Genomic DNA, 27914 nt, shown 5'->3' with positions numbered 1-27914 from the left:
GCTGTTCTCCTGCAGGAGAAGTGTGTGGGTTGGCACTGACACACGTAAATGAGCAACATAAAAGTAGGCCTTAAGAAGCACTGCACTGGAAAACTCATTACGAGAGAGACAAGGAAAAACGGCATGCATCTGGAGAGCTGTAATATCAGCCCAGTCCACTGACCTCCAACACTAAAAAGCTCGGGGCTCAAGTTTCATTGAATCTGGGCACTGGTTCTAAAGTAAAAAAAAAAAAAAAGACCTGTAGAATTCAAGAGTTGTTATCAGTTTAGCCTTCTTTAACTACATACGTAATAATCATCATGCACACGGGTAAGTGTTGAGTTTTTAGGTAAAAAAAAAACTAAAAGGTAACAGGGGTGTTACCACTACGATAACTGCTATAGTAGTTATATTAATACATAATGCTATAGTGTAGATGATCCAGATCTCTGCTAATGTAATGCATGCATATATGCATGAGTAAAAGGGAGGGGAAAATTCAAGAAAAAAATCAGTCCTCCGACTCAGCTCTTAACCTCAGCTGCATCTTATACATAAAAAAATTACAACTCTGCTGTAAATGGAAAATAAAGAATAATAACTCCCCGTTTTGTGTTTATGTGTGTTTAATAATGTTTTGTAATACACTGTAAAAAATATATATATATAAAAAAACTTTTGCCAATATATATTTTTTTATTGTCTTGCCAGAGAAAGTGCACCGAGGTTTGAGGTGATATTGGAAAACCTTTGTGGCTATACTGGCTCATCTACGAACGTTTCTGATTAACTTGAGCTGCTGCTCTTACACACTGTTCTCATAATGTTGTAATGATGTCACTTATATTATGCCATTAATTGCTCACAGTGGCAACAAAACACAACACACACAAAGAGCTAGTATCACTTATACGAGTTTCTTGTCAGACAGTAAGGAGCCCCTGGTCCTCAGGCACATTAATGCGGTTGCTGGGTAGATAAAAGCAGACTGGCCATGTTGCGTCTGTCAATAAGTGAAGCGAAGTGAATTTGTGAAACTTCCCAGAGCTGTCTGACGTTGTAGCGCACCTCTCCTCATCCCTGCTGGCAGACAGATGGAGAGAATGTGGCCCAGGCCTGAGCTGTTTTAGCCATCACAATGTACTGATAGATAGATAGATAGATAGATAGATAGATAGATAGATAGATAGATAGATAGATAGATAGATAGATAGATAGATAGATAGATAGACAGACAAATAGATAGACAAATAGATAGACAAATAGATAGACAGACACAGATAAGTGGACAGACAGACAGACAGACAGCCAGCCAGCCAGACAGACAGACAGACAGACAGACAGACAGACAGACAGACAGACAGACAGACAGACAGACAGACAGACAGACAGAGACAGACAGACAGATAGATAGATAGATAGATAGATAGATAGATAGATAGATAGATAGATACACATAGATAGATAGACACAGATAAGTGGACAGACAGACAGACAGACAGACAGACAGATAGATAGATAGATAGATAGATAGATAGATAGATAGATAGATAGATAGATAGATAGATAGATACAGATAAGTGGACAGACAGACAGACAGACAGACAGACAGACAGACAGACAGACAGACAGACAGACAGACAGATAGATAGATAGATAGATAGATAGATAGATAGATAGATAGATAGATAGATAGATAGACACATACACATAGATAGATAGACACAGATAAGTGGACAGACAGACAGACAGACAGACAGACAGACAGACAGACAGACAGACAGACAGATAGATAGATAGATAGATAGATAGATAGATAGATAGATAGATAGATAGATAGATAGATCGATCGATCGATCTATTGAAAATGCAAAAGAATTATTTTCTTCTCTATGGCATTTAAAATGTCAACAGCACAAATGTACACATTACTGTATGTACTCTATATTGATTGCAAAAGACCGGACAGGATTGACACGTTTACTGTACTGTAATAGTGTCCATTCATTTCCTTGTTGTTCATCTATTTTCAGAAATTGTGATTCGATGTTTTACTCTGTCTGTATCTGCTCACCAATTGAAGGTTCACGAGATTTACCTTTGACCAGTTTTAGTGAACCTGTTGATCATTAGTTGATCTCGATGCCGTACACTCGCCTTTATTAGTGACATTCAAGATTCATCTGCACAATTTATCAATACAAGACACATTTACAAAAATTTTTTTATACAAATATGAATACAGATGATGACAACTGGTTTAACCATTTTGCATTCAATGACTTGGTGTTTTGGAGGTTTAGACTAATCGGGTGAAACCAGTATAATATATTATGATCAACATGACAAACAATTGATAAACAGCAGACACTTGTACACAATCGATTAAACGAATGTACCAAAGCATTCACAATTTGTTTAAAGCAATGAGAAATGGTTTTAGGATGTGCACAAGTTCATGAGATGGAGGTTGAATAAGTAGTTTTGAGAATTTCATTTCTGATCTGAACAATGCTCCAAAGCAACTGAGAAAAACTCTGAAACTCAATCTAAACTAAAAAAAGAATATAAATAGGATCAGGTATTTCGGCCTACTGTGTTTGCAAACACACTCAAATGAAAGCAAAGCTTTCCGGTGCTCTGTTCTGCTGTTGGTTTGTTTCACTGCAAATCAGTGCAAAGTTCTTCTGTCAATGTCCGCACAAGGACACATGGAAAGATTTGTTGAAATAGAAATGGTGTAAATCATATTCTTTGGCTGTTACCATTTTGGATCATCATCAAAACCCAGTTTGAGGAATCCTTTTATAAAGAATAGTCTCCATCCACGACTACAGTTCCAGAAACGTGTAAAATTTCCGACAAAACACCCTCAAGCTGTTCTGTCTGCTTGTAATGGCCCATCACAACACCTTATGTTGATTTGTTCTTTTGTTCAGTGTAATTCTTTCCACAAAGAAATTCCTCTGAGGATTTCCAGCACTTTTCCAAAATTAAACGTGTTTCTGCAAACCAGAATGTTACGACCATCAATTACACAAGCTAAAAGACGTATTAGTGTTCAGACATCATGAGTCAAGATTCAAAACAGCACCTGGATCGAGTCAAACACATCTCTTGGTCTAAATTTTACACGTTTATTCAGCTGAGCTACATTTGAGCTGACAAATTTGCGTAAAAAATCTTATTACATGAAAGCACATGAATGAGCATTGCATACCCGGAAGTTTACACTTTCTTTGTTTGTGTAATAATAGACACTTCAAGGTTTAAATATAGCTAACATCATTGCCTGAAATCTTACTGCTCTGTAAATGAACTTTTCTGAACTTCTGATATGTTTATACCAATTATATTGATATAGTAAAAATACACTCTGGACAAAGGTTTGTAGACACCATACTATAACAATTATATTTGCTTTTTGAACATCCCATTTCACATTTAGTCCCTATTTGCTGTCATAATAACCTCTTCAAGGAAGATGTTCTGTGTGATTGAACAGACTTTTGCACATTCAGTAGGTGAAGTGAGGAGGCCTGGGGTTCAATCAGGGCTTCAATTCATCCCAAAGGTGTTCAACAGGGTTGAGGTAACCCTCACTTTATGGAGCTGGCTTTGTGTACAGGGGCATTGCCATGCTGGAACAGGTTTTGGTCTCCTAGTTTAAGTGAAGGAAAAATTTAATGCTACCGCACTAAAATACATTCTATATAATTGTGTGCCTCCTACATTGGGGTAACAGTTTGAGGAAGAACCACATATGGCTGGAAAATTCCCAATAATTTTGCCCATGTAATGTAGATTTTAATTTCTGTATTCCAAATATAGACTTTTTGACTCTTTTTGAAGGTAAAAAAATTCAATCCTGAGATTTGCGGTGTGAATAAGCAGCTGGGAGCATCATGTGAGTCTGAGCTCCATCTGCGAAACATTCCTGCCCTCTGTCCTTTTTTTTTCTAACATTTTAGTTTGGTCTGGTGAAGTGTCAAGCATGACCCATAAAACTTCTGTCTGCCTTTTTCTTCTCCACCACACCCTCTCTGTCCATCCTACACCCTAATTGTCTCGGGAATAAGCTCTGATTTATTTATCTTCAACTCATCTGTCCAGGGCAGCTCAATACCACCTTTCCTTTTGAAGGCCTGTCATTAGACACACACATTACTGGGTGGAATTCTTCTCAGTACAAGCTCTGTGGATGGTCCTAGAGCATTCATTTGTATTCCCTGCCATGTAAATGTGTATAGACCGCAACTCTGGATCTATAGCATGTTTAAATATGAAAAATCAAAAATGCATACAGGATCATATGTGTGATCTTTGCTGATGAGAATCTAATGTACACTTAATGTTATTTAAAGCTTCTCTTTATCCTTTATATGTTAATGCGACACATTTTCATGCATTTCTTTTCTATCATCCACCCCTTTTCTCATTTCAAACCTAAAACTACACAAAAAAGCACTAAAACATACATTAATAGTGTTTTTACTGCTTGCTTCCAGTTTTACATTGAAATTTGTTTATTTTTTTATCACATACAGTCATGATGTTTACACTTGTGTCTATTCAAATACCTGTTTATAGAATAGTTTTTCCCCTCATGCATTCCGGTTCCCAGCTACCATGCACGAGTGGATGGACAGATTGCTCCCTCTCTCTCAGTGCAGATGATGGTCTGCTGCTGGGCAGATGAGGCCTCGGGTTATTTTCTTTCTGGTGCTTGGGTTTTCACAGCGCTCGTGTGTCTGATTCAGGCGATGCAAGAGCGGCGAGCTGGAATGAGGACCCCCACGCTAATAGCCTCACAGCGCAGCCAGACTCTGACCTTACGACCCTCACCATCACCACTGGCACGAGCCTGCAATAGCTCATCACTCACTCAACTGCCAAGTGTTTTCATGGGGAAAATACCCATTTAGAGCTCGTTAATCAAGGCCAGGCTATATTTAGGCAGCTATGAGCTCACTTACAAGCTCTGCGCTGAACCACTAGCGATTGTATATGTAGAATGTGCAGGACGTACATGCTGTTCATGAGTTTTTGAGGAAAAAGCAGGCCCATATATTGCTTAACAGGTCTTGCCGGGAAAGGCGACAAATTTTGAAAACCGCAATATAAAATGCTTTTTTAATCCAATGCTACATATTTAGACATGCTACAGAGATACAGTGTCTGGCATGAAATTTCCACATGGTCATGTTTTGCTTCTCACATGCCATGGTACTCATTTTGCCTACAATCTGAAATAATGCCATTAAATAATTCTAAATAAAGACTGTGTGATTGAAGAATCTGCTACAGAAACTTTTAAAGTTCAGCAGTTGTCAAGGTTTAGGAAAGTAATATTCACTATACAGTATAATATTGTTTTTTGTCACCTGATGACCCCTGCTATATCAACTGCTTTTTCACCAGTGATCTTTACCAGTGATCACCAGTCTCACCACTAAATCCTAAAAGCCATTTTTTCTAATTGGGCATATTTCCACTTGTAGAATAATGAATCAACAGTAACTGGTGCAGGCCTCACTTTCAGGATTACACTTTACCAGTATCTGCCATGTGGTCAGTTCCATGCCTTCAAGGCAGTAAATCTAGTACTTAACGACATCCTTATCCTTCCTGCATGGTTCACCATGGTCCCAGTTTCCAAGAAACCTGTTGTCTTGTTGTCTGACAGGAAACAGTGCTGCACTACCATGAAATACTTGAAGCAGCTTGTTAAAGCCTAATAATTGTTCATAGCTCATGATCAATCCATAAAATGCTCATAGATCATGTTCACAGCTCATACAAACTCATCAAGAAGTGCAAACAAACAACAGGAACTAGCTCTCAAAACATGATAATGGACTACAGGGAGTTGTAGGGAGCATATGTTGGACTTCTGATCAGAAGGTCATGAGTTAAAATCCCAGCAACACCAAGGTATATGTAAATGTAATGGGACACACCATGTTGATGGCAATGTGGGATGGTTTTTAGTGCGGGTCGGGCTTTTTTTTGTAATTTATCGTTGGCTCTAGTCGGATAGCGTCAGCTATTTTTCAGCTGATTCTGCAAATCAACTCGACAGCGGAGCTTGTCGGCTAGAAAGAGAACTCCGATTATCTATTCAGCTTAGCTAATAAAAAACAAAACTGAAGAAAGCAAAAAAAAACAACTGAGAAAAGAGGTCACCTCATTCGACCAGAGGAATATTTTAATAAAAACATTGGTTTGTGGATGCAAGACTTTGCAGACACAATTGAATAAAGCTAGAGGAATCCATTAGTAATGACTGTGGCAGGTGTAAATGCTGCTTCCTATATATATTTACAGTTCTAGCTCTTTCGGTTTCCCTTTTGGGATGCCGAATACAGAGTACTGCCACCTGCTGGCATGGGAGAGTTATGTTCTCTCAGTTTTGGAGTATCCCAATTAAGGACCCCAAACAATCAAATATTCAATGCTTTGATTGGTAGTCGAATCGGACTCCTCCTATCTCACCGTCAAATCTTTGCAGAGGTGCTATTAAATGAGGATCATACTATTTTGGTTATATCGGGTTGTTCATCATAGAACTACCGTTTTTCTCCCAGTGTGTTAATATACAGCCTATCATGTTAATGCTGTGAATAAAAATGTGGAAAAAAGAAGCTTGTAATAAATATTTTGCGTGAATAAATCCAAACCCCCTGGCAGTTTCACTTTCTATTCACTTTCGATTATTTGGGGACACCTCTAGTCTCTACCTTCCGACTGTCAGACATCACGGTATCGTTATATCCTGACAGATTCATGGAGATGCTTGGAAAGAGAGGAATAATGTTCTGTACTGACCTCACCGGTTTCCCCATACTAAGACTATCATAAAGAATGAGTGTGTTGCGTATAGTTTGACTTGAGCCCAGCCTCAAACATTTCAGCATTCATACATGTAGGCATTCGTTATTGCTTAGAAAATACAACCGTTACATTGTTACATTACATTAATTTATAGTAGCGGCTATAAACTAGTCATGATCATAGTGAAGCCTGGGAATTCAGTAAGACACCCTGGATGGGAAATTTGCAGGACACACACACCTAGGGCCAATAGAGTATAAACTGGGAAGTGTAAAACTCCAAACAGTCCGTAGCCAAAGCACAAGATCGATCCCAAGAGCCTGAAGCTGTGAGGCGGCAATGCTACACGCTCCCTCGCTGCGCCTATACGGCATGTAATAGTTTTAAATAAAGTTCACAGCGTACACAAAGCAGGAGTGTGTGGTTATAATGGATTTGTACTGAGTTTATGTTTTACTCACACATATAAATGAGACATGGCACATAAAAATAACCCAGCAGGACAAGCGGGCTTCAGTTTTTACAAGCATCTTGTGTGTCCAAGAGCGCTGCTATAGCTTTATATGTTATACCAGCAAATTAAGCTTGAGCCGGCATGACAGTCTAACCCTCTGTATATATAAACACCTGTTTCAGTCATGCACTTTGTCTGGGCTTGTTGTTTTCAAAGTCTAATTCCCGTGTAATAAATGCTCTTTTGTCTCCTCGCTATATATTCATCTAGACAGCGTGCATTTCACTGTTTTCATAAAGCAAGCAGTAGATTTGCTGTTTGGATTCGTAGATTAAACTCAGTGCCTCGATCCCCATGTGAGTATGATGAGCAAGAAATCGACTTCGGAATGACTCCAACTGTCTCTGTGAAGTGTCAATTCTTGTGCAAATCACTTCGAGTCTGAACTTCACTCACACCCTGACTGACTCATTCACTTCACACCTGAGCCTTGTCGATCCCAGGGGTTAAACATTGCCAATTCCCAAAGGTATAGCCAATCACCAGAGAGGAAACAGAGTCTCTCCATTATTGCAGTTTCCCTGTTTCTTTTTTGTGTCCACATGTGGTTCTGATTTTGCTATGAGGCAAAGTGTTTTCTTTGGAGGCTGTGGTCAGCAGCTTGGCTGAGTTTCCTGTTCTCTCTGGAGCTGCATGCCTGGTTCTCTCCTCACTTACTTCCTCCAACATGGAAGATGATCCCTGCTCACAAAGGACTGCAGCCACTGTCCAACATTACTCCCCCCACCCCTCAAACACGCTAAGGGAGGGGAGAGGAGAAGCTTCTTGGAACGAGTGATGGAGCGCTCTTGATCTCATTGTGGTTTAACAGGTAAAGATGGATGCATGATTCATGCCTCAGCGTTTGAAATGAACATAAGGATCCCTAGAGATCTCCTGCTTGGACTCTGAGGGCCTGGACCACCAGCACAGACCAGCTGTAGCTGTCAACAGTTTCACAACAATGTGAAGCGTGAATGGGAAAATACTAAAAAAAGAAAAATAACTCAATGAAGACCAAAGTATGCGTCGATGGATGGCCTCCTAGTGTCATAAATAGGTGATTGTCAGATAACAAATAAGGTAGAAGAGAAACAAACAATCAACATGGGTACTGGAAGCAATTTTGGCCAGGCTGTTGTGTAGCGTTTAGCACATCTGAAAAACACATTAGTCCTGGTTTGCCCCTGCGGACCCTTTTGTAATTGTTCATGTGTGGCACACACCTACACTGCAGCATTCCAAAGGGCTTAACCTAGACCCTATTTTTAGCTCAGTGCAGGTCATAGGTCAGCACAGCTGATTTAGTTTACCACATTAGGGGGGAAGAGGGTCTCCAAATGTGGCAGGCGCTACAGTGGAAAGCCACGAAGAAAGACTGGCTTAGTCAAGACTGATTTATCCAAAACAGGAGAATAAATATTTGAACAATGTAATAAGTGTAATGTATCACATTTCATTAATTTCACTACACAACACAAAGCAACAACAAAATCCTGTTGATTTTATAAACAATGGTATAACATGGTAATGTAATATTTTTGCAACTTTACCAATTTTTTATTTAATTTTTTTATCTCTGATTAACAGAAGAGTTTTTCTCTACCTGGATTTACAAATGGGGGATTATGGGGTATTCATTCATAATGAAATGAGTTTAAATCCCAACTAATAATTTTTTTATTAAAAAGTATACAGATGCTGAATTTGTTCGTAAGTTGTTACTGTGTTTGTTATCTCCTTATGATGTAAGAGCTATAAATACTCAAATACACAATAAAATATACTAAAACAAAAAAGCGAAATAATTGAAATAAAATTAAGTATTAAGTAATAAAAAAAATTATAAAAAATCAATAATAAAAAAATTCAAAATTATTCGCCCTGATTCTTCCAGTGTGCATCATGTAGACTGATTACGGTCGACCGCTAGCTAGCGATGGCTCTCCTCCGCTTTGAATTTTTTCAACTCCGAGCAAATTTCACTTTGAGGACAGGTTTGTTTATTTCCACGAAAGTTCGTAAAGTGAATGTTCACAAAGTGAGGAGCGTCTGTAAATACACACTGACCAGGCATAACATTATGACCTTATAACATTATAACCAGTGAAGTGAATTACACTCTCTCATCATGGCACCCATAAGTGGGTGTGATATGGGTGTGGTGTTGATGTGTTAGAAGCAGGAAAAATGAGCAAGCGTAAGGATTTGTGTGAGTTTGACAAGGGCTAAGTTGTGATGGCTAGATGACTGGGTCAGAGCATCTCCAACACTGCAGCTCTTGTGGGGTGTTTCCCAGTCTGCAGCGGTCAGAATAAATTAAAAGTGGTCCACGGAAGGAACAGTGGTGAACCGGGGACAGGGCCACGGGCGGCCAAGACCAATTGATGCATGTATTGAGCGAAGGCTAGTCCGTGTGGTCTGATCCAACAGACAAGCTACAGCAACTCACATTGCTGAAGTTAATGCTGTTAATCCGCTTCGGGTCTGGAGTGTTTTGGCAGCAAAAGAGGGACAAGACAATATTAGGTTGGTGGTCATAATGTATATACACCGATCTGGCATAACATTAATAAAGAAGTGAAAGTAATTGAGTAACATGCACATTGTTATCTATACATAAGTGATATTGCACATGTCGATCTAAGATATGGTACAGAAATAGACAGTAGAAATGCTAACAAAACAAAAACCCTTTTACTTTTACTCATTCAATCTTTTACCCAAATATCTGTCATTTTTACACATTTTCAAACCAGGCTCTTTACTTTAGATTTAATTTATTTGGTGACATAATCAATATTTTTTCTTCTCATTGTATGGCTAACATGGATGAGACAGAGGGAGTCAACGATGTAAACATGACTGAGAACATCGACATTGCTCATCACCTGATCATAATCTTCTGAGGTTATCTCCATGTTCTTGCCACCCTGCCTGGTGCTCTGGTTCCTGTTCCTGCCCGTTTCTGGTTTGGACTTGTTTTTTTCTTTGTGCTTCTGCTCTGCCCATTATTGCTCTGTTTGCCGGTATTTGGATTTCGGACTGTTTTTGGATTCTGAATTTGCCTGTCCTGCATTGCTAGGTTTTGCTCTATAGGTTTGGAGCTTTATTTTTTATTTTATTTAATTGTATAATTTTTTTCCCCTACCTCTTACACTAATTAAAGACTATTTTCAACCCCTGTTGCGTTCTACGTTTGGGCCGAGCCTTGCCGTCTACATCGCTTCACCCCAGGTTTCTCCAAGGTGTTTTCCTGGCCCCTGGGTTTCGCTGATGTTGTGGTCTCCACAATGGGCGTCACTCCACCTCAGACCTTCACGAAGGGCGTCCCTCCAGTAGTTTGTGTTTTTCCGCAGCGTGGTACACTTATTAAAGAACATTTTCACCATGCCCCTGTTGTGTCCTGCATTTGGATCCTGCTTCCAGTCATCCTTCTCTGACAGAATAATCTGGTCTTGCATTGAGTTTGACATTGAAATTCATTTGTATAAATATATTATTATATATTATTAGGTGCAGTTATGACATGACATGAAACTAAAACAGGTATTGGCTACTTTTTACTTAAGTGCATGTCAGAGCCCAAACCTCTTTACTTTAACTTGAGTGAAAAAGTGTAGTCTGTACTTAAACCTTTAGTCTTTTAAAACATGAGTATCTGTACTTCTACTTGAGTGAAGGATGTGTGTATGTTTGCCATCTCTGACACAGGGGAGCCGCATAGTGGAAGATATGATCTTGTATTTTGTCAAATATACAAGATCTTTGTCAAGGTCTGTCTATCATGCTTATTAAATGATTACCGACAGAGTTCAGTCTCAGATCACATCACAGATAGATGAATAATGTGAGAAAGACAAGAAGAAGGCTTTGATGAACATTTGGACTGCACAGCAATGCATGTTCATTTATGTTGTCTGACTTTGGACCTGGGATTGAGTTTGGATCATGCTGACTGACTGTGGACCATGTCTGATTGTAAATCTGTGACTGTGGATTTTCAGTTTTTTTTTTCAATTCAAAGTGATAATTGCATATGGATGAGGAAAAGCTCAAGACTTAATTAGGTTTTTAATTTCAACCTAAGCCAGCAGCGAAAACCATGAAAGCCATGTGAAGTCTCTTTTTGTGGGACATCACCCCATTAAAAATTGTAATCTACAAACTTAAAACACATTTTATGAACATTTTGTTCATAAAATTGTTTACAGACGACTTTGAAGTTTTTTCTTTTATCCTTCTTTGTGGACTAAGAGATTTCGCCCAACATTCATGCTCAAGAGACGACCGTTTAAAGAGCAAATAGTGTCTAAGTTAGGACTCAAATAAATGTTATTCAAAGCATACAAAAATGGAGCATTAAACAGCACAGCGGTAACAACAACGTGTCAGGATCATGTCATGAATGACATTTCCCATAGGCCACTGTGCACCTGAATCACGTTGCCAGATAATTAACACTCGTTATAGAATCAGCGTTTGCTGCTACTGTTTTCTCTGGTTCATCTTTCTATGTTTGTTGTTCATGCTCAGTTTTGCACCCTTATCCAGGGCAACTTATAAGTATTTCATTTATACAACTGAGCAGTTGAGGGCTCAAGGGCACAGCAGTGGCAACTAAGCGGTGCTGGGATTTGAACTCACAACCCTCTGATCAGAAGTCTGCTATCTCAACTACTTAGCTACCCCTTTTTACTACATTCAAAGAATTGTTACATTCATCCTGGTTACATGAGTGTTACTTGTGAAATCCCTTTGAATATGTTTAAACTTTATTTTCACTAGTGGCTTATGAAGCTAAAGGGACAACCTTCAGTGAACCTTTCAGTTTCTTTTTATGTAAATGAAGGTGAAGTAGTTAGTTTACAGACTTTACCTATAATGCACAACTCACTTACTAGTTCATTGTTCTACTCAATTCAACTAATTAAACTAAAACCCGTTAAAGACACATTTACCCCTCTATAGTAAACTATGTTTCATTTGCATCTTGTGTAAATATCCAATTTAATAAACAACAATTCCAAACAAATAGCACAAAATTACCATAAATTATGGCCATTTGTTCCTCATTCTGTTGCCTAATGTAGGTGAACATTTGAAAGGTTTGTAGACATCTGACCATAATATTTGTATATACTTTAATTAAATTCCACATTTACTCCCCATTTGCTCAGAAGATGCTCCACTAGATGTTGGAGTGTGCTTGTGGAGATTCAGAACCCTATAGCAGGAGAGTTTCTATTTAATGCTACAGCATCCAAAAACATCCTGTACAATTGTTCATTCTCAAATTTGGGGTAATATTTGGGGAGAAACAGTGAAAACAGTGCAAAACAATGCAAAACCATTTGCAGTGGTGATGGACAGGTTGACGGATGAGGTCAGACAGGAGTCTCTGTGGACCATGATGTTTGCGGATGATATTGTGATTTGTGGTGAGAGTAGAGAGCAGGTTGAGAAGAGCCTGGAGAGGTGGAGATATGCTCTGGAGAGAAGAGGAAAGAAAGTCAGTAGGAGTAAGACAGAGTACATGTGTGTGTGAATGAGCGGGAGGGCAGTGGAGTGGTGGGGTTGCAGGGAGAAGAGGTGGAGAAGGTGGAGGAGTTCAGGTACCTGGGGTCAACAGTGCAAAGTAATGGAGAGTGTGTTAGAGAAGTAAAGAAAAGAGTGCAGGCAGGGTGGAGTGGGTGGAGAAGAGTGACAGGAGTGATTTGTGATAGAAGAGTATCTGCAAGAATGAAAGAAAAGTTTATAGGATTGTGGAGAGACCTGCGATGTTGTATGGACAAGAGACAGTGGCATTGAGTAAAAGACAGGAGGTGGAGCTGAAGGTAGCAGAGCTGAAGATGTTAAGGTTTTTGTTGGGAGTGACGATGGACAAGATTAGAAATGAGTTTATTAAAGGGACAGCGCATGTAGGATGTTTTGGTGACAAGGTGAGGGAGGTGAGATTGAGATGGTTTGGACATGTGCAGAGGGGGAATATGAATTATATTGGTAGAAGAATGCTGAGGATGGAGCCACCAGGTAGGAGGAAAAGAGGAAGACCAAGGAGGAGGTTCATGGATGTGGTGAGGGAAGACATGCAGGTAGTTGGTGTGAAAGAGGCAGATGTAGAGGACAGGGTGGTATGGAGAAGGATGATCCGCTGTGGCGACCCCTAATGGGAGCAGCCGAAAGAAGAAGAAGAAGAAGATTTGGGGAACACACTTGGTTAAAAAGTCGGGTTTCCAATACTTTGGTCCATATAAAGTATTTTTTAACCTTTTAAAGTTTTACAGAAAGTAACATCCTTTCAGTGTGTATGAGGCTCTGGGGTTCGGTCAGACTTGTCAACAAATGTTGTTTTGTGTGGAACAATATGTGAAAATGGCACTAATACACAACATGTAGTGATGGTTTTAAATTCTTTCATTCCTAATGTGAAAACCACAGTAGCACGGTACAGAAAGTAGAAATGATCGGTTCAATCTCTTCTTCTGTCAATTAGTTGTGATAGCCACAAATATTCTATATAAAATACAGAAATTAGTTCATAAACCCAACCTTCCTCGCAAACAAGCAGATAGTTAGGATTTACACTTACTACCGCACAACACGTTTCAGGCCTCACATTTGAGCTTTTAATTTCTATACTATTGTATTTACTATAAAAAAAATTGCGAATATGACATTGAATCTGGTAATTAAGATTTAGTTACTATCTTTATCTGTAGCCCTTACTTTCACAGGGAAAATCATGTAAAACTATTCGTTTCTGTTTCCTGTACAGAGATTTTGCAGTTTTTACTTTAAAAACTGTGCAGTCAACACTATTAAAAGTTAAATTGTGAACTAATCATTTTCTATTTCTCTTCATTTTTTCTTGGCTGCATTATCAGGTCCACTAAATGTTATACAGTGTGGGTGTAGGACAAAACAAATGTAACCAGAATATATATATATATATATATATATATATATATATATATATATATATATATTCTGACACACAGCACGAGGCACCTGACACACAGCACGAGGACTCAACTTCTTTGATGGACGCTTCCGAAGCCTGTTTCGAGTGGAACCAGTCTTGGAAAACCTCTGTATGACCCTGGCAACTGTACTGTAACTCAGTTTCAGAGTGTTACCGATCTTCTTATAGCCTCGGCCATCTTTGTGAAGAGCAACACTTTTAATTCCTCAGAGACTTTGCCATGAGGTGCCATTTAAACATCCAGTGGTCAGTATGAGAGAATTGTAATCAAAGAACATTTTAACTGCTGTAATACAAGATACACACATTTGTATGGTCCTGTCAGATATATATATATATATATATATATATATATATATATATATATATATATATATATATATATAAAAACATTAAAATTTTCTAGTATAAGGCTGCAACATAATATTGAAAAAGTGAAGGGGGTCTGAATACTTTCTGAATGTACTGAATCTACCCGCAGTTCTTTACCGTTCACCAACTAAAAACTTTGCTGCATCATGAAACAAAAAAAAAAAAAAAATACAACAAAGAAGACCCAGGACTGTTGAGCAACAAGAAGAATAATCCTGTATTTTCTGATTTATATGGACTGTTACCCGATGTATAGAGGTGGCTACACAGTGATAACCACAGCTCTGTCCCAACTTTTTGTTACAGAATTCAAAATTATCATACATTTTCCATGAAACGGTACATTTTCTCAGTTTAACATTAGATATGCTATTCTATTGTTAATAAAATATTGGTTTGGGATTTGCATTGGGATAATATTGAAAAAAAAAAAAATATATATATATATATATATATATATATATATATATATATATATATATATATATATATATATATACACCCTATAAGATTATATTTTTATTATTGTCTCCAATTTTCTAAAAGATATTCAATAGACACTAGAAGGTGCGACATAGAAGGTCGTACTGTGCTGCGTACCCTCACATACCATCTGGCACATGTAACTCTAATGTTTGGTCTCTAGAGGGCAGTAGTTATATACACAAAGATCCACAGGAGTTTTGATGAACCCGCCAAAAAAAAAAAAATCCTGACTGGTGCATTGTATCAAAGAGGAGAAAATACTTAAGGTAGAATTTTTTATATTTCACTGCAGCCTTTAGCTTGAACAAAAGCTAGATGTTACAAAGCTTTTTGTTTCCTTATCATGGATTATCAAAAAATAAATAAAAGGCACAAAAGCACAATCGTTTGTGGATCTACCTCGACATGCAGAAGTTCTTGCCCCAACACACGTCCTATGTAAATACAGGAAGTTCCCATAGGGAAACTGAGAATTCATACAATGTGCTGGAACTGTAAAGATCTGCTGTATTCACTTTATTCTTCAGAAAACCATTGCTTTATGAGATGTTTGTTCTGGACTGAATGTTCCAAAATTGGACAATTAATAAAGTGAATATAAATATTTAGGTGATATTTAAGAGAATTGATTCAGAAGATACTAGATCAAACTTTTTCATAGTGGACATCTACAAAATGACCTCAAGTATTAAGTAGTAAATGATGAAGGTTGTGTTTTCATGTAAAAAAGTGACTCATCTAACACTATTAGAAAACTATTAAATGTCTAGGTATGCAATGTTGCCTTACCAGTTATGTTAGCCAGAGGAATCTTTGCTACTCTAACACAGTTATTAATAAGAAGAAGAAGAAGAAGAAGAAGAAGAAGAAGAGGAAAAAGAAGCTAATCTAGTAAAATATAGCTAACTAATAAATATAGACAACTAATGTAAACAAATTAGCAAAACATACCCAAACATGCATACATTTATTTTTCTTAGGTTACAGTTGGTCCCTGAGTTCCGATGGTTTGACTTACGATTTTCCAATCCTACGATGACTATTGCGATCCAAAATTGTAAACATTTAAGTTTCACGTGGCAGGCAAACGTAGCAGCGTATGCTACGCCCTCTACTCACAAACCCACACTCATTCACACGCCCGCTATATATATATACTGTATAGTTTTTACGGTACTGTAAATTGCTCTGTTTTGCTAAATTATGTATTGTAATTTATTTATTTATTAACAAATGTATGTACTACCCCATACTGATTGCCATTCTGAGTAGGCTAGGCCATGTCTCGACGTACGATTGAAATGGATCTCCATCGTAAGTCTGGGAATATCTGTAATTTGAAACATTTTAATGAAATAAGGCTAGTTGTGCTAAACCTCTAGTTCCATGCTCCAGTACATATAGGTAAACAATCACCAAATGTATATAATGAGCTGTTGTTAAGGAACATGGTGATTCACTGGGTGGAGAATAGTGTAAAATGGAAAAGAGTTACATTTTTACCTTGCATTACATACGTTGAATGTGTAGCGGTTACAAAGCCTGTGATCTTCTTACTCCAAACTCGAATGTCCCTCGATTTAAGCTTTCCTTTAGTGATTTGGATAGAAGGTATAAAATTCCCAAGAAGGCAGCCAGAAGAGGGAGGAGATCAAGGCACAGAAAGGTTTAGGTGATGTGGTGTACTTGGTGGGTGGCAGGTGCTGGAGATGGTGTAGAGCACGAGCAGTGGAACAGAGGCCTCCATTCAAATACGGGCAGCTCCAACAGTTCCCAAGCCTTAGTCAGGGCTTAGTCTTTGAAAGGAGGGGAAGCAGTTAGTCAAACTTCAAGTTCTCTGCAATGACAGTCCCAGTAGTTCTCCAGCATGCGGTTGCCTTGTCACCCTCTCAGGTTGCACAGGAAAAAAAGTCCACTTATACTCCTAGAACCAAGACCTCCATCAGGATTTGGCTCACCGTCATCTAGGCGGAGCGAACTTCAGGTACACAACGACCTTCCACGCTAGTTCTCTCTCACGTTTGTTAGAAATCGTAAATCACATGGAATTTCTTGTGAAGGTTCTGTTACATTCTGCTAACATTTTTTATGCTCATGCATTAAACCTGTGGTGACTGGTAATATTTTATAACCAATGCTTTATGTAGAATGAGGTAAAAACAAAAGAAAAATAGTCAAGGAATCATATTTCGGTGGTTATGTATTAAAACAAGTGCTTTTTTGAAGCACTTTTGGTCCACTACTACACATCGGAAAACACACTTTTACTACGTGTGATGCAAAAGTAAATATTTACAACTATATGAACATAAAAATATTTTTTTTATTACCACAACAGATGCTGCATTACATTTCTATATCACTTTACAAAGTTACTTTGCTATTGATAAAAAAAAGGACAATTAAATATAAATATTTATTCCTATTAACAGATTTCACTGATTCTGTTAATCATTGCAGATAATGAAAAATCTATCCATCCATCTGTCTCTCTCTCGAAACACCTGTATATCAACGGCATAACCTTGTGCATAAGAAATCAGTTCTACACAAATGTTAGTGGTAACTGTAGTATAAGCAACAACTGACTGTGGTCTGTTAGGTAAGTATTAAAAAAATAATTCTGACCCCAGGCCACTGGAGGTCATGACTCCTTTTCCATATCGAGTGCGTATTTATTTATTTTTCCTAATAATTCAACAGACCGGAGCCAATTATTACTTACATAAAACATTCACTGCAGATTTATTTTTGTAGATAAGTGGAATAAACACAAATGAGTATTGTATGTATAAGAAGTTGCTGAGACTCGTGTGTGATTGTTGTTTTCTTGCTAGAACAGGATAAATATACTGTTTAAAAAATTGATAAATACATTTGTATCTAAACTCAACTGCAACTAATCTACAAATTTGAACAAAAGAATTGGGATCCCTGTTTTTTCCAGCCATATGTAATTCTTTCCTTAACTGGTACCACAAAGTTGAAGAAACAATTGTATATAATGACTTATGTGGCAGCATTACATTTTACATGAACTACGGGACAAAAACATATTTCAGCATGACAATGCTCCTGTGCACAAGTGTGAGCTCTATGAAGATATGGATTACATGGTTTGGAGTGAAAGATCTTCCGCTATGGAGCTCTGACCTCAAACCTATTAAACACTATTGGAATGAATTGGAACGCTGACTGCTCCCCAGGCTTCCTCACCTCATCTACATCAGTACCTGGCTTTACTAACACCCTTGTAGCTGAATAAACGTAAATCTCAAGAACACTACAAAATCTAGTGAAACATGTTCCCAGTCAAGTGGAGGTTATAAAGGCAAATGGTGACTAAATGAAAAATAGGAAAAGCATCTTATGGCCTAGTGTCCACAAACTTTGGTCCATACTGTGTAATATATCTAGTTGCAATACAAATAAAAACTAAATAAAAATTCTTCCTATATTTGTACTGTTAACCTGGTTCTACTGCAGATGTGGCTGAGGTGTTTTATTCCAATTTATACCTTATTATTATATTCATATATTGAATATAACAAAATATACTAAATACAAATATAATAGCTGTATTAAATAAAAAACAGCAAAATTCTGTTCTGTTACTTTTGTAGGTTGTTGTAGATATTAGATCTTTTTGTCTTATTAAATACTTATTGACAAATCACGTAAATCTACACGAACAAGGGTCCGTAAGGTTACCACTGAGAACTTAAGAACAATGAAAATAGATTTGGACTGTAATTTTGGACAAAAATGTAAACTGTTTGCTACAATGGCTTAGAACTACAGTTGTCATGAATAGTATTACATTTAAGTCTTCATGAGAGAACAGTTGATAACCTCAACAATGACTGAACTATAATGAACAGTCATTCAGTGTCACCCTGATGAGGATGGGTTCCCTTGAGTCTGGTTCTTCTCAAGTACCATTTCATGGAGCTTTTTCTCACCACTGTTGCCACTGGTCCAACACTACTGAGACCGAGGAGTGAGCTGGAGTAGAATATAGATTAACATGTCAGAGGTAGAGCTGCATCTTATTGCAGACAGAACTGTAAACTTCTCTTTTTTTTGCACAACAAAGGCCTTGTTTATGAAAGGGCCATGCATTAGAAGTCAAACGGCACTTTATAATTTGCTCTCTGTTTAAACCAAGGAAATACAAGCAAACTATTTTGTACCATATTAATTTGCATAGCATCATATTGAATCATGTGTTGAATCAAATCAAAATCGGATCGAATCGGGGTGCAACTGAGGCTGATGAACTGCATCAGCCTCAGTTATGGAGATGCACATCCCTACATCATAGTGAGTAAATGCTGTAATGCTAAAAGTAGCCAATAGACACATATGGGATTACAACCCAAAGAAAGACACAACTAGTTTAAGACCTTGTGTTCTGACAGATATTAAGAGTCAGGTCTAACTAATTGAAAGTGTTTTAATGTGTACAAAATTAGATACTGAAAATGCTTTGTTGCTTCTCGTTACACTGTTTGCCTGATAAAACACAACATGTGGTTTGAAGAATGAGGAACGGTCAATAAAATACAAAGCAGTTTTACCTCAGAGAGAGAGAGAGCATAAAAGAGAGAAAGAGAATGAGAGCCAGATTATGAAAGATAGAGTATGAGAGAATAAAATACAAAGTATTGTTACCTCAAAGTGTATGAAAGAAAAAGAAAAATGGATAATCAGAGAGAGAGAGAGAGAGAGCGAAAGAGAGAGAGAGAGAGAGAGAGAGAGAGAGAGAGAGATGAAGAGGGAGAAACTGATGTGAGAGAGCATGAAAGAGATATATATGGAGAATGAGAGAATGAAAGAGTGAGGGAGTGAGAAAGAGAAAGATGTTTCCAATAAATGTACATCAACTCATTTTACTTTATATTAGTGTAACATTATTATACACTGTTACTTCAATGCATATTTTTGCTTTTTTGTTAATATTTGTTTAAACTATTTTATTTCTGTTTTTATACACTATATATTACCATTTTCCTTTTACTGAATTCTCATCAAAATGCATCTTACTTCTTTCTAAGTGCAACTTACTTTTTTTTTTGTAAACATTTATATTTGTATGCAGTTGCTTTAACAATAAAAATGTAAAAGTTTTGTCATGCCAGTAAAGCACACTTACATTGACTGAGAGAGAGAGAGAGAGAGAGAGAGAGAGAGAGAGAGTTGATTTTCTCCAGAATATTTTATGAACGATCCACAATCTAAAGACCAGCCAAGGGCACGAGTCACTGATCGGCCTCTGAGGAGTGCATGTTACATGTTCCTATGCATTGCGGATGCCAGGTGCATGCCTTCAGACCAAACCACAGCATGGTGGGTCAAACTGGAGCGACAGCCAGCAATAATATCACTTTATTCTATCTGTCTCTCCTGCTGAACTATGAAGTAATGTGAAATAGTTTATTCTTCACTGGTTCACGATTCTAACTTCTTTCTTCTGCAAATCCAAGCTAAACATTATGTTTTGCTTCAAATAAAAATATTGTAGAAAGTACAAATCCTAATAAATTAATTGAGTAATGCTTTCGGACTAAATGAAAGACAGAACGGCCGGATCGACATTTCATACACATATACATAAACATGGGACATTTCCAAGCATCGTCAGCTTGTAATAAATACGTCAAAATGTTCTGCCATTTATTAAAAGTGTAAAACGCTGTCAACGCTTGTTAAATATGTGGAAGGTTTGGCACTTGAAAGAATGTGTTCTGGGGTTTTTGATCGCTTCGGAGTCGTTCCAAGATTTTTTTTTTCCCTTTTTCGAACATTTGTCCAGAACTGTAAAGGGACTGTCAGCGTGCACATTAATATTCCTGAAATGTTAGAATTCTGTCTTTGTGCTCTCAAAACTCTGTTTTCTATTTATTCTGGACAGGATGACTTTATTCTAATAAGTGCCGTTTACATCATAAATAAATATTACAAGAACAGTGGGGTCCAAAAGTCTGGAAGCATCGAAGGAAATGCCTTTAATTTAGAAATTTTTTCGAATATAATGCCACTAATTTAATCACAAATGATAGATTAAAAAGTTAAATCTGAAATATTTACACAGATTTCTTAGTAATTTGATGAATCTCTTTTATATTTTGCTTCAATCCACTCATGTCATCTGATTCGATGCTCCAGTAGAAGAGATTAGACATAAGGAAAGTCTGATCTTTTGTGCGGTGCGGCTAACACGATCAAGGTCACACATTTGCTGGATGTCAAGAGGTCAATATGGCCGACTCTGAATCCAAGTCATAGAATACTCACACACTCGGTCGTCCGTTATCAACTGTGATTAACACTTTGAAAGAGATTTTCATTCAAAAGACTTGTCAAAGTACACGTTCTCTATGAACTCTGTGTGTTTCACAGGCCTTTAGTGTTGTCCTACCTGAACCAGTCCACCTCTTAATACCATCATTATGACACAGTGGCTGTAGAAACTATCTATATTACAGAGAAAAACAGTTTAAGAGAGAACTGCATCACAGACAGGTCACTCATTCACAAACATCAATATCGACAGCATAAAATAGCGTCCACCCCGGGTTTTCCATGCATTTTTGTGATTATCACATTTGATATGATGGCGAAAATCTGACTGGAGAAAAACTCAAACGTAAACAGAAACTACTAGATGCAGCACAGTGTATAAAAACAAAAGCTATGAAATGAAAAGAATAGACTATTGAGAATAATTTAATACATATTTATGAAACAAAATATTAATGGATTTGTATGTTCAACTACACCGACCAGGGTTAATTATGAACACAGATGATAGCATAACATTATGACCACCTGCCATATTGTGTTGGTCCCCTTTTGCTACCAAAACAGTCCTGACCCTTTGAGCATTAACAGCATTCTTTAACTTGTTCAGCAATTTGAGCTCATCTGTTGGATTGGACCACATGGGCCAGCCTTCGCTTCTCATGTAAATCATTGAGCCTTGGCAGCTCATGACCCTGTCAGGGTTCACCACTGTTCCTTCCTTGGACTACTATTGATGTATACTGACCACTGCAGACCGGGAACATCCCACAAGAGCTGCAGTTTTGTAGACGCTCTGACCCAGTTGTCCATCAATCTCAAAATGGCCCTTGTCAGACTCGCTCAAATCCTTACGCTTGCCCATTTTTCCTCCTTCTAAAATATCGACTTTGGGGAAAAAATATTCATTTGCTGCCTAAAATATCCATCAGTGTATGCACACATTTTTACTCCATCATTGACACCTTTCTCTTGGGACATTTATGAAATTTGGCAGATGCTTTTATCCAGGCGGCTTACATTTATCTAATTCATACAACTGAGCAGCTATGGGGTTAAAGGCCTTGTTCAGGCGCCCAGGATTTTGAGCTTAGTGTGGTTGAGATTTGAACTCATGACCATTAGAGCCAAAGTTCAAAGTGTTAACCCATATCGTACATCTGTACGTGTCTGTATTTATTACATGATGTTCACCTGGCCCAAATAAGTCACAAAAAAACAGGGCAGAATCTTGAACATTTACTTTAATTATTTTAAATAAATTGAAAATTCTAAAGCATTTTCTGAATTATTAAATCACAAGATTTTTTTAATATATATTGCTAGAGATTATTCATGAGAGTAATAGTATGAATATTTTCTTAAGACACTACTGGATATTGTACAGTATATATTTTCATTAGTCTGAACTAGACTATGTTTTGCTATTATATGTTTTGTTATAGTGCCAAACAATATGTTTCCCTTTGCTTGGGTTTCCACTGGGTATTCATGTTTCCTCCTCCAAAACCATCCAGCGGTTTGATTGGTTACTCCAACGTGGAAATGGATAAAAAACAATGGGGAAATAGGAAAAACAGGAAAGGAGTTGCTCAGTGGTTAAGATGTTGGACTTCGGTTTAGAAGGGTGTGAGTTCAAATTCCACCACCACTAAGCTGCTACTGCCGCCTTGAGCAAAGCCTTTAACCATCTACTGTTCAAGTGTGAATGAGATAAGGGCGTCTGCCAAATGCAATAAATGTACATGTGAATGAGTGTGTGATGGACATGTCCACTGCCTAGGACATGCTCCAGATCTGTTTCCACTTAAGCACTTAGATTAGATAAATTAGGATGTAATAGATTTGATTAGAAGTGAACTATTCTTTACTTACAGTAGGAACATGCCCCCCCTTCAACCCCCCCCGACCAACACACACATACCGTCTTACCCACCCATTAATATCACTTTGGCTAATGTACAAACTGCTGTACAGGGAGATGCGAGTTTAACTGGGTGCAAAGCTTTAAACACACACCATTTCACACTGTTTTTTTGTAAGATTTAACCGGGCTTTATTTATACAACTTCGAGCGAACTGCGGGTTCCATTCGGCAGGAATTTTTCTCATGATTGTCTCGTTTATTTTAGCTTGCCTGCTTCTGCTCCTCAAATTAGAATTTGAAACGAGGTTATGTCCCTCTCTCTCTCCCTCTCTCGCTCACTCTCTTCTCCACAGGAAATGTCCTCCACAAATTAGCTATCCAAACATCATTCTCAAAACGCACAAATTGAATAATTTGCCCCAATTCCCTGGGCAAACACACACTTTTCACGCATGCTGATAGGATTAACTGAGTAGGCTGAGGTGTGGGCAGATCTTTCAAGCCAACAATTTAGGATTTCACCCAGCTCACCACCCATACCACTCTAATTAACTTATAACCACAACATTATTGCCACTGATTCCTTTGAATCCAGCCATCTTTTTCATTTCTGAGAGATATGCTAGCTCGATTTTTTCTGGTTTTAAATCATGGTGCATGAAATGCAATCAGGGGGAAGGAATGCAAAACAAAATTAATTGACGTTTTAAAGCAGTTTACTATTATTATTAACATTTGTGATCAACATTTAAACAGTTTTAAAACAATTTTCAAACAATTAAATAATATGCCTGCTTGGTTCAATAATATATAAAAATTTATAATATTTTATAAAAATAAAAGTATAAATCATATTAACGTAATACATTATATTGATTAAACTAATTTATCAATGAAATGAACAGAAATGTAATTAATTAATTAAATTAAAGGAAAATTTTAATTAAATAGTTTACATTCACCCATTTGAGTAATACTGGTGTGTTTTAATATTACATTTTCTAAAGATATTTATACTTAACTGTTCTACTTATTTCAGCTTACTTCAACAAATATCTTCATTCACGCTCTCGATATGTGGAATTGTCAGGATTTTCTCCTTTTAAGAGAAAATCTTAAAGCTAGAAAAAAAAAAAATAAAGAACGCTAAATTATTTAGCATTTTCATGCATGCGCAAAACAAATCATATTTCCAGTATGGACTGAGTAGCCACAGTAACACTGCACTAACTCCAGTTTCTTTTTATATCATATATATATATATATATATATATATATATATATATATATATATATATATATATATATATATATATATATTTTTTTTTTTTTTTTTTTTTTAAATGCACTCAAACTGCGAGGCGGAGACCAAAACTTGTAGTCTGCCACTTAAAACGTTCCTGAGGAACCTTGGATATTAACTATGTTCCAGACTTGAAAAGGATTGCAGAAAATTTTACCGACCCATTAATCTACACTTAGTACCCCATTATGTAGTATAACAAAATTCTAAAAATGTCTACATTTCTTAAAATAAAATTATTGAAATATCACATAAAGAATATGGGTGTAAAGTACACAATATTCATACTGAACCATTTTGGTACAGGGCTTCCGGTTTAGTGTACGTGTATCGAATGCAACCCTTTTTTACATGCAGAACATTAAAACCCGAGTTCTCTCACAAATGTATTAAGTGGTGGACCAGAAGTTTTAGTCTCCGCCTCGCACTTTGACCCAGTGTCACTTCTATTTACATTTTTTTATTAAACTTTAATACATACACAACAATGTCAGTCTTATGAAAAGAAACTGGATTTACTGTGACTACTCACTCTGCACTGGAAATACGATCTGTAGTGCACCAAAATATGATTTGTAGTGTGTTGTAGAACCCAGATATTGTTCTGCGCATGCTCGAAATCGCTGCCTCTTCCTTTTTACGACAGTCAAGTGATTTTGATTCTTTAGCGTTTTATTTTACAGCTTTTAGGATTTCTCAAAAGAGAAAATCAATTCCACATTAAGCTGGCCCTTATTTTATTAATGTTTGTGTGAAATCAATTAAATTCTTTTTTCTTTTTTTTTTTTTTTTTTTTTGCAGCTTAAAATAATTGAAAATTTTTTTAAATTCTTTTCTCATGTATGGCATGGCAAACTGGATTAAAGCCGTTATAAAAGAATGTACGAGTTTGTTTCTTATAATCAAATTCATCCCTAATGAGAGAACCAGTGGTGACTGTGGCAATAAAAAACTCCATGAGATGGCATGAGGAAGAAACCTTCAAAGGAACCAGATTCAAAAAGGAACCAATCCTCATCTGGGTGGCAGCAAATGTCCACCGGCCAAACTAGGGCATCTCTGAATTAGAAGGATTCTGCAAACAGATGAGGGTGCAGTGGGTAACAGGAACCAAGTCAAGAAAATAGTACTGGTACTAAAAACACCAAGCCGAAACAAGATGGAATTTAAAACCAAATTCAGAACAGAGTGATGAATCACAGTTCAACAAAGAGAAGCAGAAAGGTTTTGACATTAGGTTTTGTCAGAATGTTCGCTTTGTATTTTTGTCTACTCAATATTAGAATGGTTTTGAGAAGTCCCAGATTTTAAGAGCCATTCAGAGACTCACATGAGAATAACAGGAGGCAAGTCTCAGTTATGTTTTCCTCATGACCGTTCTCCTTGTGTGAGATCTGCTTCATCCAGCAACCCAACTTGATTGATGGACCCACAATATGCCAAAAGGTCTATGAAAATTTACTTTTTGTTGGGATGGAAACACATTCACAAAACTGCTAAGGCCCCATTTTGAGGCAATGCAACATTCATAAAAAGGATACTGTTAACTGACTATTCATTTGATCTCCCAAAAGCTTCGAAATCACAGTATCTTGTAATTGAAAGACTAGGGAGTGGATGCAAGTGCAGATAATGTAGTGCCAAGGTAAAAATCTAAAAGCATGAAAACAGTAACCACAAACCATACCTTCTCAAGAAGCCATATACCATGAAACTCAACAACATGCATAGAAGACAAACATGAAACCAAGATTGGTGAAAGCTGAGACTTATATATGTGCTTTAATCAAGCTGTGTGAGCGATTAGTGACATGTGACAGTGGTGTAGTGGTTGATGGGAATTGTTGTCCAGGGTCACATTCCTGACAAAGGGCCGATTTTCTATTTTTTTTTAAATAAAATTATAACCAGAATATTTTCTTAGCAGGATTTTTTTTAAATAAACAACTCAATATACAGAGCTCAAAGTATGGTAAAATAGCCACATCCTTTATTACACTGTGATTTCATGACTTTCATTATATTAGAACATACTTGTATCTAGTGATATTTTATAACTTGCCAAAAAAAGGCCATTCTGAGAAAATAAGTCTGGATTTGTCACGATCACTGTGATTATACAATTATGTCTACACATGCCACAAAATATTATCAATATCCCAAACGCTTATTAGCTGTTTATTGTAATTCTTGCCATATTCTAATTGATATATATTTTATATAGACAAAAGTATTGGGACACTTGACTTTTCCAGACATATTTGGGTTTTTGCCCAAACTGCTACCACAAAATAATTGTATAGTCTTTGGATGCGGTCGAATAAATTTTTCCTTTACTTGAACTAGGAGATACTAGGCTAGTTCCAACATGACAATGCCCCTGTGCACAAAGCCACCTACATGAAGAGACCTTTGGAATGACTTCAAAGACTGCACCCCAGGCCTCCTCACCTCACCTAATGACTTTACTAACACCCTTGTGTCTTCATGAGCAAAATTTCTACAAGCAACCCCCAAAATCTAGTAGAACATCTACTCAGAAGAGTGAAGGTTGGTAACAGCAAATGGAGACTGAATGGGGAATCGCATGTTCAAAAGTACAGAATCCTATGGTCAGGTGTTCACGAACAGTTCTCCATTTAATGTATCTTCTTGTCTATCTCATATTTTACTCGTGTTTTTAAACAAAGAGGTCTAGATGCTACTGGAAATCCCTTCTTGTGGACATCTCTAAATAAGACAAATCTGGCAACCTCTGGAATACACAGCTACCAACAGTTCTGATTCCATTTAAATTTTTATTATTCATTTTCTTACTCTGCTTTTTTTTCCCCAAAGAGTCAAAACCTTTTTGAACTGCTTCTTTTTTAATCAAATTTCAAATTATAGCATTAAATATTACTAGCTGTTAGGTAAGAAAGGAAAAGTTAGAATTTTGTGACCCATACATTGATTTGCCCCTAAATCTATCTGAAACACAACTAAAAAACATAATAAAATCTTTCTATAATGTGACAGTTTTGGGGTTAACAGCATTCACACTTTTTCTAGAGATGTTTGCTAGCTGGAAGTGGTTTAAAAAAAATGCTTGCAGTGCACTTTAACCATCTAGAACATTAAAATAAGCTACAGTGTGCTCTTTCGCTCGTTCTTTTCCTCCCGCTTGTCTGTGAAAATCAGGAGGCAGATATATTTTAGCGCCACTCTGGCGCGAGGATCCGGAGAGACTGACTTTCCCTCTGTTCATCCTGTGGTCGCCGTTGGCAACTCTTGCTAGAATTCTCCTGCT

Source organism: Silurus meridionalis, chromosome 10 (genome assembly GCF_014805685.1).
Source record: "Silurus meridionalis isolate SWU-2019-XX chromosome 10, ASM1480568v1, whole genome shotgun sequence".
Lineage (NCBI taxonomy): Eukaryota > Metazoa > Chordata > Actinopteri > Siluriformes > Siluridae > Silurus > Silurus meridionalis.
The sequence above is the reverse complement of the archived record's forward strand: the minus strand, read 5'-3'. Positions refer to the sequence as shown.